Source organism: Mustela erminea, chromosome 10 (assembly GCF_009829155.1).
Source record: "Mustela erminea isolate mMusErm1 chromosome 10, mMusErm1.Pri, whole genome shotgun sequence".
Taxonomy (NCBI): Eukaryota; Metazoa; Chordata; class Mammalia; order Carnivora; family Mustelidae; genus Mustela; species Mustela erminea.
In genome coordinates, this window is record NC_045623.1 from 25,664,050 (window position 1) to 25,681,512 (window position 17,463).

Here is a 17,463-nt window from a genome sequence, read left to right on the forward strand (position 1 = left end):
TCAGTGTCCAGGAGGGAAAGATCACTGTTGCCAAGCACCATGGGAGAGTGCTTCAGAAGTAAGTGGTACTTGGGCTGGGTTTTGAAGATGAACATGATTTGAATAAGTAAAGAAGAGGCATTCCAGGTAAGGGGACAGTGAGAGCAGAGCCAACAAAAAAGGAAAGAAATATTTTAAGGAGATTGTTAAAGAATCTCAGACGTTCGGATTTAGCCATTCCCCTTAAGATTGGGAGCCCTAGTGTTGATGAGACAAGAGTCAGATGAAGTGAAATGAACTGAAATTCCTAGGTTCTGAGAAATGGAATGAACTTGGACTCTATGAGCTGCCAAGAGCCTGAGCCGGGGCAGGGAGAGTACAGATTTGAGCAGCTGGGAATCCCTAAACATTTTCTTGGAGCACAAGAAAGTCTGGCCCAGACCCAGAGCCAGTGCTCCGTTGTGCACTCTGGGGTTCACACACCATCACCACTTCCTTTGATGCAGTGGCTAAACTGAGCCACATCCCTGGGCGGCCTGCTTCTGTATTGCACCCCTCGGTCCCCCAGCTTCCATGTATTCGAAAGTAACAATCTGGCCACAAAAAGGCCTAAGTCTTCACAGGGGGCTGGAAGGAATGTATGGCTCTCTTCACTTTACAGGTAACAAAACTGAAGATACAAGAGGCTAATTAACTTGCCCAAGGTTGTATCACTGGTATTTATTAGAAGTGGAAATATGACGCATGACGCAGGCCAGAGTCACTCAGTCTCGTATGTTGCACTACTTCCTGGCTTGCCCTCCAGCGGAAAGCAGGCCCTCAAAGGCCAAGCAATCAGAGTTCAGGCCCTCACACACAGTAGTGAAGAAAACTAGTCAATGGATTTTAATTGCACGTTGCAAGATATAAATTAAGAAGGTTATTGAAAAAGTGTGCACTCCATAAATTCCGGTCTCATATCTTATTTTCCAGGCAGCCAAGTAGCTCAAACACTAATAGTAATATAGATAGTCACGATGATTGAATTTTATTGTACTTTTTTTAAGTGAATGAGTATTTTATTCTTATGACCCTTAATTTTTAATCTTATGTTCTGCACATTATTTGAGATGTTAACAAACTTTAATTGCTTTTAAAATGACAATTTCTAAGTCACCTGTTACTCCTTTCCCATGTACAGTAATTAGATGCCTAATAACCTAAGTGGTATTGGCAGAGCAGACTGCTTGTGAGACCTCCATGGGACGCACTAGCACTTTGACCAGGTCCAAAAGAACCCAGATCACAGTGGGCAGCTCTAAATGTGTGGTCATTTGATATCCCAGAAGCAAACATTCCCTTTCTTCCATGCCCAGTCGATGAAGTTTTAGAATATAGGTGAGGTTCAGTAGAGTGGAGTCCAGAGCTGATAACCACGAAAGAATTCGTGAGACATCTTTGATGCAAAATGATGGTTTATTAAAGCACAGGGACAGGAACCTCGGGCAGAAAGAGCTGCAGCACCGGGGTGTGAGGGGTGGCTGTCTGTGTACTATGGGGTTGGGGGAGGTAAGGGAAAAGGGAGGTTTCAAAAGAACTTTCATATGCTAAAGAGGACCTACAAGATACCAGAGGCCTTGAGGCCTTGCCATTGCCAAGATTTTTCCCTCTAGCAAGGTATTAACATCAAGATATTTGGGAGTTTCCTAAAGAACGTCACATATATCCCACCCAGGAGTGGAGGTGGGGGAAGGTTGCAGGATGTCAGCCTTTTGCTTTGTGCTCAGCCAGCCGTCTGTTCCCTCATCACAATAACATGCTCAAGTCCATTTTCCCAAAAGATGCACCAAGTTCTGCTACAGGGTCATAGACTTGCTCTTGAATACCAGGAGCTGACACTGATTCTCCCACGAGGGCTGGCCGTGAGCTCCAAACTGTACATTTTCCACCACTGACATCTCAAGCAACACAGTGCCTGGTGCTCCTGTGGCCCAAGTAGCAGGGCTGTTTGCCTGTACTTGCTGTCAGGGGCTTTTCTGCTCCAGGACCCACTTAAAGCTGGCAGCCTTTCATGTCCCCTGATCTACAGGCCAGAGCAGTATCCATAGGTGTGGGATGTGTGTCCCCAAGAACACAAAATGATCTAAAGGTGCTGTGTTTCTTTCTTTGTGGTAGGGGTACAAGATGCAATCATTTGTCTTTTTCTTTAGGGTGATGTGTAGTACGTCCCTGTGATGCAGGAGAGCTAGGTTCTTGTCTCATGGAGTCCAAGAATGAATCTGGCGGATAATGGAGAATGAATAGAGCGACAGAAGTTGATAAAGTGAAAATATAGAAAAAGCTCTCAAGAGCGAGAAAGATCCCCAAAGGGTTACCAGCCAGGGCCTTTAGGGTTTGTCTTTTATAGAAAGCTAATGGGGAACTTAAATCCTTTTAACATCTCTATTGATAACCATTGAGAAAGAACTGGTGATAACACCTCCAGTATTTGCTTCCTTTTTAGGGTCTGGTTATTCTTTGTTGGTCACAGGTGATCATCATAAAAAGACACCCCTGCGTCGCCCCCCCCCCCCCCCCCGCTCCGCCCCCTGCCCCGCCCCAGGCCTACAGCAGTTTGTTCCCTTATCTCTGGTTTTCCCACACCTACACATTTTGGGGATTTTTGTGAGCCTGATCACCCCTATCTATCTCTTCCTATCGAGCCCCACCTGTCCCTTACTCACCTGGTCAATGGATCCTTAAAAACTTGATGTCCCAAGCCCTTGAATCTTATGGGGTTTATCTCCCAAGATCTGCAGTGCCTGTGTCTTACCAAGGCCTCCAGTGTGCTGACCATCTCTTACTTACCTGCTTCATCAGCATGATGTCTTTGACGCAAAGAATCAATATGATGGCAAAGTGCATGAGGGTTAATATAGCACTGACGTAAACTTTGGTGTAAAATTTGCCTATTCCATGTGAATGTGAACTTTTCTCATCTTCTTTCCTGGACAAAATAGAAAAGAATGCATTTGACAAATCAGTGATCACTACTACTTGATTCAAGATTTGGTAGTCTGTAGTCATTCTCCAGGATCTGTCCCTACTGGTGAATTAAATGGAGATAAGATAAGAGCCACCAGCCTTTTTGAGATCCTAAGTGGTAGACAATTCTTCACCATTCCCCCTCCCTTAATGCGATATTGTTTTTGATTTACTATCTTGGCAGGAGTGGGAGGGTATAGTTTCATAAGCTTCCTTTTGAATTCCCTCAGTACTCCACCTGCCAAGGGGTAAATGACCACTGGATGTGTTCCCAGATCTAGTAGACTTCAGCCCATATTCACAACGTAGTCGTCATGTACCCTATACCCTACTCTAGCAGAGGCCATGATGATGCTTTCAGGTCTCTAGGTACGAATGTCCTGTTAGACTCTGTGTCCAATAGTCCTTAAAATATCTGGATATTCTTTTCCCTCTGGGGACCAGCTGCATCTTGAGTTAGTGGGTTTCATTTTGGTTTGGTAACTACACAAAGGATTAAAATGTTTTATTGGGGTACCCACTTGCAACTCTGTATTCCTGTCATCTTGTGGTTATAGTTGCAGTATTCTGCCTGGCTCCTCATCTATTTGCCTTTAGGAAGCTCTGTGTTTTATAAATCCATTCCAAAACTTTCTGCTGGTCTCATCACCTTGGCTGTCATTCAGGTCTTCTGCATTGTTATGATAATACACACACACACACACACACACACACACACACACACACACCTGCTTCTGATGGTTAAGCACTGGTGACCGGCTTCTGTTTCTTCAGGCTCCCCATGATCTACATGGATATAAAGGCCCCAGCTGTGGAGTAACCTACCCTACCATCAATAATGGCCTGCAGAGGAGAGGCATCCCTCAGCTCATATGCCCTGCCAGTGCCCCTCTCACTAGCACATTCCTCTGCCTCCATGAACAGTACATCCCTGAGGTCTCCGGTGCTACATCACCTTCTGTGGGTCCTGAAGTCCATATTATGTGTCCATTCCAGCAATGCCACTTCTCTGAGCCTTTTAATTCCTTCCTCCACCATCTGCCAAAGCAGTTCAGGCATGTCAGCCTCATTGAGAGAAAGTGATCCCTTTTCTTCAGGCTCTGAGGAGCCTGCCCAGCAGGGGGTTTTTACTGTTCCCTGGGGGCCTTGCAGGAGTATTAAATCCCACATCCCCAGGGAGAGTGTCTTCATGTCAACAAACACTCCTTTGTCCTGTTTACATTTCAGCCTCCTTGACAACGCACCCTCAAAATCCAGTCCCACAGGTCTCCCCAGGCTCCAGCTGCCATGGGTCGGCTAATTCTTACAGCAGTTTTGGGGCAGAATCTCTGTCCTCCCTTCTCGGGTTCATCGTTGGCCGGCAGCCAGAAGATGTCGAGTCAGACCTTGAGAGGGCCTCTGATGCCCTGGGGGAAAGAGTCTTCTCACTGCCTGGCTGGAAGGGTATGGGCAGGGCTGGGAGGAGAGCTAACCCTGAAGGGTAGGGGTGGGCTCCGTCTGAAGGCTACGAGGGTTTAGAGGAGTCTAATGAACCGTAATCTTCATGTACATCCACTCAGATGCCCCCTTCCCTTGTGTCAAGATCTTATATTTTTCTAACCAGGGTCCTGTCCTTGGCATAACAGACATACCTTACCTGAGCATTCAGTCATCTTTAAAAGATCCCTGGGCTCTTAGCTAGTAAGTCGTAAGTCTGCCTTTCAGCTTTTTTTTTTACTCTGACATTGCAGAAATAAGGGCTTTTCTATGAGTTCCCAAAGAGGCACTTTGGCCATCACACTCGATTTTCATTTGTTTGTTAATTGTCCTCAGTTTTTCATTTTCCTTCTAGAGGGCACCAACACAGCATAATAAGAGCCAGTCAATTGTATTATCCCTCTTGGCATTGTTTCCATGGACTTAACTTCCCATGTCCCTGGCCTGGTTAGGGTATTCCTCTGACTAGGCTGACTAAAACCATCAGACTTCAGATTTCCAATGCTAAAAATCAAGAAAGTCTAGTGTAAACCAGGTTAGGTTGGTTACCCTATCCCCACCAGAACATTCTCCAAGTCACTACTGGTGGGTTTTAGCAATTGGGTTGCTATCTGGTGGACTATATGTGCCTCATTTCCAGCAAGAACATGTCCCCAGACTCCATCTCACCACCACTTTCCTTAAATTATCCCAGTTCTTTTTGGATCCTCTAAGAAGCGGAAGCTGAGATAGAATGAGGTGGAGGAGTAGAAATAAAATTGGGAAGCTAAGATTGATTGGAGGGCTGGAGGGGTATAATACTTAGGAAAGATAGAAGCAAGATTGGACAGGGAGAGTCTCAGACTGCAGTAGAGATCCAACAGGGTCTCTGCTGATCTTGACCAGAGATCGCCCATTGGAAGAGCCCCACACTGCATAAATAGCCAAGCCCTAGTACCTCTGCTGTGCTCAATCACTGGTTGGGGGCTGAACAGTGGATTGTGGCTTCTGCTCAAACACTAAACCCTACAGGTGGACACTGACTTCATTGCTCTCCCTACAGAATGGCTGACTCTTTCCCGAAGGGACATGACTACAACTTGACCTCGGTAGCCTGCCACGCTGCTTTCATCTAGTTCTTGCTCAGAGAGATCTAGTAAGCTAACGCCCAGCAAGGGGTTAACACGGTGATGTATTACCTTCTGTGGTAACTCCCTGTGTCAAATATACTTGCACTTGGAGTGCCTTCACATATACGAAAAAATCATGGCACTGTAATTTCAGTCATCAGACCCCTCCTAAATTGGGGATATAGTTTAAATCAAGGCGATTTCTTGGCACCTTTCCCACTTTATTACAAAAGAGGTTACCTTCTCCTATGAACACAGTCTGCTTTGAGCCATTTGTTTGTTTATGCCATTTAAAGAAAATCTTGGAACAGGAACAAAAGATTTCAAATAACAGGAAGAAATCCTTCCATAATAATACAGAAATTTAGAGTATAAAAATAATAACTATTATTACTGAGCACTTACGGTGCCAAGCACTTTACATATGGTATATTTGTTGCTTTCTTTCCTTTGTCAAACATATTAATCAGGCATCTTTCTATATATAAGGATTTGTGCTATTGGTTTTTGTATGGTGTAGAGAAATATGATTTCTTTAGATTTGCTAAAATTTCCACTCAAAGAACAAAACCAACAAGCACACAAAAGCCTTCCATTAATTTGAACTACCATTCCCTCTCTGAAAGAAGCTTCTAAGAAAGATTAGTTTATATTTCTTTACCTTATAAACCAGTTACAATGTGGGTTTTGTTCCCCCTCCACCTCCGATCCCAACCACACACACTCTATCAATACTGTTCCTCAGAACTCATCTGCAGTGATCTGATCAAAAGCCTCTTCAGATCCTTGTCTTGCCAGCTGCCTTAACAACACTGAGACTCTTGCTCACGCCCCCCCACCAACGTTTCTCTTTTTAAGAGTTTGAGAACATTGAGTCCAAATGTGCTTCTTTCCTCACTAGGTACTTAATTGCAATGTCAGAAAACTATCTACCAGTGTTTACTAAGTCTCTGTTCTTGATCTTTTCTTCCCTCTATTATCCCTCCCAAGGGTGACCTCATTCATGAACACCTCCATGTCTTCACATGAACTCCAAACTCCTTTGCCAGCCTTACCCTCTCTTCTGAACTTGAGACTGTTCTTAACTTGAACATATCTAATGTGGTGTTCCATCAGCTCTTTGAACTCCACACTTCAAAAATCAAAAGGATGATCTTGCCATTGCTCTAAACGAGCTCCTACTTTTGTCTCTTCTGATGTGATTATTGGCATTCCTATCCTCCCAGTTCCCCAAGCCTGAAATCTCTGAGTCACCCTCAACCCCTCCCACTTCTACACCCCCACATCCAGATGTCTGATTAATTCTGTTGGTTCTACATTTGAAAGATCTCTCAAATCCAGACTCTTTTCCACCCTGTCCCCCATTCTTCTACTGCGAGAATTTGGCTTCTTTGTATCACTTGCCTTGACTACTGTAGGAGCCTCCCAAATAGGCTTCCTGAGAAAATCCTTCCTTCATCCCGTCAGCTCTACTCTGCCACTGGAGTTAACACTCCTAAAGCATGAGTGTGAAGCAAGTCTCTCTTTGCACAAAAGTTTTCCATAGTTTGCCCTCATCAATCCTTCAAGGATCACACTCCTACATGTAGCATATGATGCCCTCTTGGTCCTGGCTAAAACTTGTCTTTTCTTAATGCTGTGGACTGAATTGTGTCCAATTCCCTTCCCTCCCCCTCCAAACCACCACCACCAGCTTCATATGTTGAAGCCCTAACCTCCAATTGATGGTATTTGGGGATGAGGTCTTTGGAAAGTAATTAGGTATCAGTGAGGTATGAGGCTGGTGTCCTTTTGATAGGATTAACGCCCTTAAAAGAAAAGACAGCAGAGAGCACGATCAATCTCTCTCTCTCTCTCTCTCTATCTCTATCTCATCTCTCTCAATCTCTCTCTCTCGGCCCTATAAAGACACAGCAAGAAGGCAGCCATCTGCAAACCAGGAAGAAGGCTCTCACCAGAACCTGACCATGTTGGCTCCTGAGTCAGACTTCTGACCTCCAGAACTGTGAGAAAATAAATGCCTGTTGTTTACACCCCCTAGTCTGGGTATTAGCTGGAGCTCAGACACCTCTCTTCTTTTGTAATGCCCTCTTTCATGAATTCAGTTCTCAGTTCATGGGAACTCTGTTCACAGTGGACCATTACCAACCACAAATCATGTGTTTTCTTCTATTTCAATACTTTTAGTTTTTTTATTCTCTCCATCTGCAGTATCTCTGGTACCTGTAGGTACTAGTCTGGTCCAAATTCTGCTCCCCTTTTATGGATTTGTCAAAGTTCTCTACTATAAATAATAGAAAGTGAGTCTGAGTCTGGACAAAATGAAGTCAAAGGACAGGCTTAGAGCCCAGTTTCAGGGAAAGAGCAGTAGCTGCTGAAGCCCGAGCAGCCACAACTGCCATCGGAATCAGCCTACCAGAGGCTGTGGTGAGGATGCACCGCACCGACTACAGGATCTTGAATGCTGGGGCTGCTGTGGCTCTACATGCTTCAGCAGCATGGCTGCCCCTGGGGCTGCCAGGAGAATAGATTTTTCACTTGATCTACTTTGCATGATTTGCAGACACATCCAGTTGACTGTGGATCATGTTCTAATAGCAGCTTCTTGCCAGGGCTTTGGGGAAGGAGATACCTACCTTTGTGTGGTTTTGGCACTGGGATGGAGTATATGCTTCTCATGTGGGAGGCACACCATGGAGTGTTTCCCAGTTACAATAAGGGATTCAGATACTCTGTAGTAGGAAAAAAATGTTCTTTACCTTTGTGACCCAGATCAAGGTTGATCTTTTTGAAGTTTTGTGCCATCTTTTTTAATGGAAGTTTATTTACCCATCTTCAGTGCACACCTAGTGTATTTGACACCAAAGCAAATAATTTCTTGTATCTTTTCCTCTATTTGGAAAAAGTATTTTCAATGATAGTTATGTGATAACAAGTTATAATCATTATTTTATGGATTCATTTTTCAGTTTTAAAAGAAATAATAGATTTTAATTTTAAAGACATAAATACTTAGAACAATATTTCACATATTTCTAAAATTTGCACTTAGCAACAAAAGTACTAATACATTTATATTATTTCATTAGTTCATGGAATATTTCATTGTTTCATTGTATTATTTCCTTAAGAGTAACATTATATTATTTCCTTAAGAGTAACATGAAAACTCCAAGTAGTCACACAAATTGACAGAATTGAAATAACTCAAGTTCTCTTTCTTCATCTTTATAATTACAATCCTATTGTGGTTTTTTCCCTCTTAAGTCTGTTTAAATATAGCATCAAAGGAGTTGGAGGTACTCTGGGGCCAAAGCATGCTTGACTGGCTCCCAACCTTCTTCACAAATTTACTCTCTTAACAAATATATATACCTGAGTCCACATGCCAGAAGTCAGCTATATAACTGGAGTTCTTCAAATTAACTTCCTTGCACAATAAAATAATACTTATTAGAGATTATGTAATACAATGTGCTGATTTGAAGTTTATATATATGTTATTAGCTCTCAACAGTAACTGCAGCAATTATTTCAACTTAGACCAATGTTCCACTTACTGTTGTTCCGTAACAAATCACTTCAAATGTGGTAACATTAAACGATTTACTATGCTCACAGATGGCAGGTCAGATATTTGAAAAAGACACAGCATGGCTGTCTTGTCTCTGCTCCATGATGTTGTGGCCACAGTTGGGAAGACTCAAAGGCTGACTCAAAGTGTGTCTTGATATCTGAGGCACGGAGTCATCTGGAAGATTGCTCATGCACATGTCCGCATCTGGGCTGGGACTTGAAGACAAGGGCTGCCCACCCATGGCCTTTCCATGTGTCTTGGCTTCCTCCCAGCATGGCAGCCCCAGGTGGTCTGGTTCCTTACAAAACTTGAAGCACAAGTATTCCAGAGAACGAGACAGAAGTTCATGGGCTTATATGAGTTCTAGTGTCACATCTGCTACCTTTTATTGGTAACAAGCAAGTCACAAGTCTGCCCAGAATCAAAGGGAGAAGTTGACTTCAACTCTTCATGGGGATGTGGCAAGGAAGCCAGGTTGAGAGACTGGTGTAGCCAACTTTGAAGGATACTATTAGCTACACCAAAAAAAGATTCTGAGGGGTAGAAGCATGTTACCACTAACACTGTTCAGGATTGCCTGGCAGAGAGACCTTCGATAGGCCTTATTATTGCCTCTTTTTATTGCCTGCTCTTGGGGCCCACTGCTGCCACCATCTCACCCACAGTGAGCCACTGCTCCTCCCCTAGTGAGCTGCTGCACCTGTTGTAATCTGGAAAGGCCTTAGTAATGTTGCATTTAAAATGGGTGAAGATCAGCCTCATTGTTTTATTATTTAAGTATTTCTGCCTCAGTATAGAGTCTACATTCATTGAGGTTAGAGACCATTTCTTTACAGTACCACAGTGCCAGCAATAGCATGAATATAATACAGATTTAGAAATGTGGGTTGATTGATTCAAGCAACTACAACCATATCATAAATGCTCATTATTTGTAACTGGAGATTTAAATAGATTCCTTGCCCTTGTCCCCTAGTAAATCTATAATCTCAGAGTATAGTGATGCAGAAAATGATACTCAGACTGAGAGGCTGTGTCTACTCAAAGCACTGGATCGATTCCTCTGATAAATGGGGCTAATTCCTTAAATAACTTAAGCTTCTGCATTTTCTATGGCAATTTTATTAGAGCCAAGAAAGAAATGAGGACACTGCTTGGCATTTATATAAGGTCCATGGGCCATCCCACTAAGGCTCTTTGCCACTCTGTCCTCAGCTGGGAAAACCTTTAATCACAACTGATCGAAGGTTTTAATCATATAACCTTTATATATGGTTGTATGTAATGATGCCTGGATGGGATCCATGCACATTCTGAGGGTGGACAGGTCCTGCTGCATACCGATAACTGATCCCAGTTCCCGGTAGCCACCCTTGGACATGGAGACGGCTGGACTGGATTCACAGAGATCTGGCTGGTGAGGTCCCTGTCCCTAGCTGCATCCATGGCTGTTCCTGGCCGTATTCTCACCACCCTGCAGAGCTCTCCTTTGGACCCTCCAGCAGACAATTCTAGAATATGCCTTATTCACTCTAAATAGCCCTAAAATCAAAGACCCTTTTGACTTTGATTTTCCCTAAAAAAGGGAACCTGTATTTGTATGAACTGCTGAATAATAAGTAACATCCTTTTACTATGTGTGCCAGTACTGTGCTAAGTACTTTATTTAATCTTGCTCAGTCCTCACGCTTGTACGCCATATGTACTATGATAGTTCATAAATTAAAGATGAGAAAACTGGGGCTCAGAGAAATTTAATAACTTGCTCAGAGTCACACAATATATGCTAGAGCCAGGATCTGAATCCAGAATGCCTCTTGAGTGTGCTTTGAAGTACTGCCTTCCACAGTCTCCCCAGTCACTGAAATATACCCCCAGGAGCTGACAGTGCAGAATTTGAGGTCTCTTAACCTTGGGTCTGCACGGCTAACATCTCTGTAGTTTCCCAGGAGTACAGTTTTGACTCACATCATGGTCCCTTGCCGCTCACATGGCAGTGGCGTAAGCTGTGTTCCAGAGCTATTGGCTTCTTGGAGTGAGCCAGAAATCTCAGTGCATTCATCAGATAAGAAACACTATAGGAAGCCACTACACATAAATCAGACATATTTCTTGTATTTAAGTGCCTTATACATTCATTGCTATCGTTTAACTTACAGTGCTGCCCACTAATTCATCTGGGCCATTTTTTTAACAGGGCCTTTTAACTCACTCTGCAATTGATTTTTCTTATTCCATAAAATGTTCTTATTGGGTACTTTTATTTCTTGGAGCTCTGTGGTGTTGATTATAACTGGAGTCATTTATGAATATAAATAACATAGAGGAAATTAAATAGCAACATTAGACAGTCCTAGGAGGTATTACTTTAGCCTGATCACTTTACTCCCACTTCTGTGAACTTGGTTCAGACTCTCATCATCATCACTTGCTTGGATTATCAATAAAATTTTCCTAATAGCTGTCTTTTTGCCCATTGTAATTCAAGTAACTTTTTTTTTTAATTAATTAATTAATTTATTTTTAATTTCTTTTCAGCATAACAGTATTCATTGTTTTTTGCATCACACCCAGTGCTCCATGCAATCCGTGCCCTCTCTAATACCCACCACCTGGTACCCCCAGCCTCCCACCACCCCCCCTCCGCCCCTTCAGAGCCCTCAGATTGTTTTTCAGAGTCCATAGTCTCTCATGATTCACCTCCCCTTCCAATTTACCCCAACTCCCTTCTCCTCTCTAACTCCCCTTGTCCTCCATGCTATTTGTTATGCTCCACAAATAAGTGAAACCATATGATAATTGACTCTCTCTGCTTGACTTATTTCACTCAGCATAATCTCTTCCAGTCCCATCCATGTTGCTACAAAAGTTGGGTATTCATCCTTTCCGATGGAGGCATAGTACTCCATAACTTTCTAAACTGGGAATCATAACACACAGAGCCAGTTTCATGAGTGTATAACCTGTGTTTTCACGCAGGCCCCATGCTCAGGCGGGTCCCACACTTGATTTAATGCTCAGCTGTCACCATCTCGACATGCTTAATGATTTCCCAACAAGGGGCTTCACATTTGCATTTTACATGGGACTCTGAAAATTAGATAATCAGCCCTGGTAACATCTACTCATGTAATCCACCCTTCTTCCCCACCTCTGTCCTCATAAATGCTCTAGAAACTCCTCTGTGAATTTCCTAAGAATTCATGAAATACAGTTTCGAGGCATCTGTATTTTCTATAAACTTCCTTCTTTTGTAATTCTATAATTGTACGACCTTAAAGTACTTTACAAATATAGTTATTAAGGGATGTCAGAGATCTGATATTTACACAAACACCTCAAAATTTGACCCAATGCTAATAAAAATAAGATGGCCTTAAGTTTTTTTTTTATTTGGTTCAGTCTGTCTACTTTGTTATTTTATCAGACACCTTACAACATTGACTTGTATTGACCTCGTGGTCACACAATTCTCAGGACTTTTTTTTTTTTTTTTTAAATCAGTGACCTTTTATCTTTTCCTTTAAATTCACAGACCTGGATTGAGTGTTTCAGTAATTGTCAATGTCATCAATTATCTTAATGTCTGATAAGAAATGTCCAAAAGGGCTCAGAATAAAAGAACTTTGATTTACTCCATTTTTATCTCAATTTACAATGTGTGTACCACATTTCAAAGAAAAATTTAGATTAAAAACATCAAACTATTAAAAATTGGTTTAATTCCAAAATACTGAAAATAGCCATTCATTCAATTATGTATCTCTCTACTTGGGCACCTCTGGTGTTTTGAAGATTCAGAGACAATGACGCTCAACCCCTGATCTTGGGCCACATGCTAAACTCTTGGATGGGGCTGGAAGGTGAGGGGTTATATTAATCTTCTAGGGCTGCCATAACAAAATACCATAGACTGGATGGCTTAAATGGCAAAAACTTATTTTCTCTGAATTCTAGACACCCAAAGTGCAAGATCAAGGTGCCATCAGGGTTGGTGGCTGGTAAGGCCTCTCTGTGTGGTTTGCAGACAACTACCTCCTTCCTGTGTCCTCATATAGTCTTTTCTCTGTGCTGTGTGAAGGGAGAACTCTCTGGTATCTCTTTCTCTTCTTATAAGGACACCGATCCTGTCAGCTAGGGCCCCATCTTTAAACCTCATTAAATCTTAGTTATCTCCCTAAAGGCCCTATTTCTAAACATCATCACATTGGAGGTTAGGGCTTTAACATAAAAATTTTGAGGGGACACAGTTCAGTTCATAACCAACAGAGTACCCCGTACTACCAATAAAATGTGTACTAAGTGCTTTCATAGAAATGGACCTAGGGTAGTCGGGTGGCCAGAAGGTTTCCAGGTAACAGAAGTGATTTCTCAGGGAAAGAGAGCCAGGCAAGGACAGTAGGTGGTTGAGGAGTGTATTAGTTTCCTATGACTGCCGTATTAAATCTCCACAAACTTGGGGGGTTTAAAACAGCAGAAATCCATTCTCTCACAGTTCTGGCAGCCAGAAGTCTGAAACAAGGTGGTCAGCAGGACCGTGCTCCCTTTGGAGTCTCCGGGGGAGAGTCCTTCCTTGCATCTTCTTGCTTCTGACTCTAGGCTTTTCTTGGCTTGTGACAGCTTACTTCCATCTCTACGGCCATGACCACACGGCCTTTTCCTGTGTTTATCCCTTTCTCATCTACCTGTGTCCGCTCTCCTTATGAAGACGCTGGTCTATCTCAAGACTCTTGACTTAATAACATCTACAAACACCCTCTTTTTTCCAAATAAGGTAACATTCACAGGTTTCAGGGATTAGGACTTGGACGTATCTTTGTAGGGGTCACGATTCAACCCACTGCAAGGACTCAGAGAGATGGAATGGCAGAGCGTATGGTGAGGATTACAAGCAGTTTGTCATGGCGAAAGCACAGCCTCTGGGAAGGGAGGGAGAAGTTGAGGCTGGAGAAACGAGAAAAGGTCATGTTGGAGAGGCCCTTCTGCATCAATAAAAGTTGGAGCTTTATTCTGAGTGCAATGGAGTTAACGACTCGTCTCCACTCTGAGCTTTCCTCACTCTCGCTTGCCCATGTAGGGATATGAACTAGGGGCATGTGACTAGTCCAACTAGCAGATGGATCTGTATCTGTGTAGTGTATTTTTAAAAATGTAATTATTTCCCCCAAATTTTTAGTTGTAGAATTTCCTATCAGAGCAGTACATCTACTTATTTTTGAAGCACTAGTGCTGCGGTAGCTCTGGACTTATATTCACCAATAACAATGACTAGTTGGCACCGAGCATGGCTCCCCACTCTAGAAGACAGGTGTTCTCTTCTGTTGGCCTCGGTCCCTTTGCTTCATTTTCTTCTTAACATACGGCTGAGCCCATTCACCTCAATCTCCCTTGCTGTTGGCTTTTTCTTTACTCATTCATCTTGGCTCATTCATATTACTGAACTTGCTCTTTGGGTAAAGGAACTTGGAACCTTCTCTTTGCAGGATGTATCCTCTCTCTTTCCCTGCCTTAAATTCTCTTCCTCCCCCCTTTCTTCTTCTTTCTTTCAGTATTACAAAAAAGCCCCCACAGGAACCTGCCTGGCTCTTCCCCCAGATCTGGGTTGTTCGTTCAGTTTTCCTCGAGGCAAGCAAAAGGTCTTACGTGTCATTTCATAGTCAGGGCATAGAAAACTCGTGATCAATTCAACTTCTATTTTCTGTTCATTCTTTCTGTGATTTATGCCCCTGTATCCACATCTCAATTATTCTTACGATTGACTTGTCTTATAAGGATCTTTTCACACGTCTCTCTTTTTTCTTGGACTAAGAGTTCCTGAAGAACAACAAGGAAAGCCTTCCCCATCTCTGTAGCCCTAGCCCAAGCACATTGTCAATGATGCAGTAAAGGCACAATAAATGTTAATTGAAAATGAGTAAGGGAAGGGGCTTCTGGGTGGCTCAATCCGTGGATCATCCGATTCGGTTCTAGTTCAGGTTGTGATCTCAGGGTTGTGGGATCAAGCCCCAAGTCCAGCTCTGTGCTCACCCTGGAGTCGGCTCGTCTCTCCCCTTCTGCTCCTCCCCTCGTCTTCTCTCTCTCTCTCTAAAATAAATAAATACAATCTTTAAAAAAGAAAATGAATAAGGGAATAAATGAATGAATTCCATCCACATCTCTTTCCTTCTCTTGAGCCTGACATTATTTTTCAACTTTTACTTAACTTCTTCTGGCATATAGTGTGTTTTTAATAGTATTCTAGGAAATCTTTTCTTGCCTACCCAGGAACATACAACCTGTCTGCCCTTCACTGCCATATTTTTGCCGTGGGGGATAACATGTTTGCCAGGCACCAGCTCCCGTCCATCCAGAAGCACACTCCTGCCTACCTGCCCACTCCTTCCTCTGCCCCTCAGCCATGTCCCGTTGCCACACAAGTTCCAAGCCCCAGCAAACCAAAAGAGTTTAGGAAACATGCCTGTGAAATAATCTCCTGTCTCTCATGCTGCCATTGAGGTTTATCTCCTGAGTATGGTCAGATCTCCATGTCTCCGGTTTCCAGATTTCATGCCCCTTATTCTGCTGAAGTAGCGAGAGCCAAGCATCCCTGCCATCCATCTTCCTTCTTCCCCTGTAGCCTCTGCTGTCCCACCAGCCAAGCGTATCTTCCTCTAGGGCCTTAAGCCCCTGTGGTACCGATCTTCTCTCCTCAGGTTCAGTAACACATTCCTTCACATAGCTTTCAAGGCCAGACTAGTTTTCTCCACATAATTCTTGAACTTAATCCAGATACATCTAATCACTCTTCTGAGAGCAGGCCTTACTCTGTATTCCTTGGTGCCTTCGCTCTCTTCACTGCATGCCTCAAGATGTGTGTTTTTTGGGTGGCTGTGATTTTGTGGTTTATATAGCACGTATATATTTGGTCTTCATGCACAGTTCTAGCCCACAGCTCTGAAAACCCTTGGAATTTCTTGTGAGGAGAGTGATAAACATGTCTTTGTTATGTTAACAAGATGACCCTTGGAAAGCTCCAGGTAACCCAAGGACAAGGGCCGGTTGCCAAGGGAGCAAACTCCATGATCAAAGGATTGAAACTTTCAGTCCCACCCCTGACTTCAGTCTAGTTATTACCCCAGGAGATGATTTATTCATCCATGCCTCTGTAAAGAAACCTACATTAAAAATCCAAAAGGAGCTCCGTGGGCTTCTGGGTTGATGAACGCATGGAGATTGGGGGAGAGAGGTGCACCTGGAGAGGGAATGGAAGCTCCATGCCTTTTCCCATGCTTTGCCCTGTGCAACTCTTCCATCTGGCTGCTATATCCTTTTATAATAAATCAGTGATCTAGCAAGTGAAATGTTTGTCAGTTCTGGGAGCCACTCTAGCAAATGGATCAAACCCAAGAAGGGGGGTGGGGTCATCGGAACCTCCACCCTGCAGCCAGTAGGTCAGAAGCACAGGTTGTAAACGGGGCTGCAATTTGTGTCCCGAAGTGGTGGGGAGAGGCAGTCTTGAGCCCTTAACCTGTGGAATCTGGTGCTATCTTCGGGTAGATAGTGTCAGAATTGAGTTGAGTTCTAGGACACTCGGTGTCTGGGGAATTCTTATGGCTGGTGTGGGAGAATCTCCCTGCTCACTCCCCGTTACTCCCTCATTGGAATTGGTGATCAGACTTGAACCTTTTTAATGGCAAACCTGATCTTCTGTGAATTAATTCAGTGAATTAATGTGAAGCTAACTTATAGGCTTATTTATTCTCCTTGTGTAAGTATCCATATATTTAAATGTAGGAATGTGAGTTTGTTTCATTGTGGCGTGTGGCATTTGAACCGATTGAGGGTGTCCTGTAATGAGGAGTACATGCATCACTTTAACTTTCCAAAATCTGAAAATATTCTGAATTCTGGAATACTTCACAACAATAAAGGATTGCATCGCTACTTTTTACATTTGACCAATGATGAAACTAAGGCTCAGAGGGGATATGTCACCACCAATGTCAGATCTCCAGTCTACTGGACAGTCTTCTAGGACTGGAAGTCAGATGCTCTGAGTCCACCCAAGGCATGACCCCCTCACTAGGGCCACCAAATGCAGATGCTTCCTGCAAGGTGAAGATAGGAAAGAAAGTAGTTTCTTTTACAAGAGCCATTAATTTTTCAGAAAACCGATAGTATTCTGAGAAAGAGCTTCTTAGACATTATTTCTGAAATACAGAAAATGCTACATACTTCAAAAAATAGCTAAAATACATACGCGGTATAAAAGACACAGAGTTAAATTATTTATAGAATCATATTTGTGGAATTTGTATATTTTTTTCTAGTTAGATGTTA

At 43.0% G+C, this 17,463-nt stretch overlaps 1 protein-coding gene across 6 annotated transcripts in view; it reads left to right on the top strand.

Annotated features, from left to right (window-relative positions):
* Positions 1-17,463, top strand: part of PLPPR5 (phospholipid phosphatase related 5) — a 121,100-nt gene that overhangs the window by 49,514 nt on the left and 54,123 nt on the right. The window lies entirely within an intron of this gene.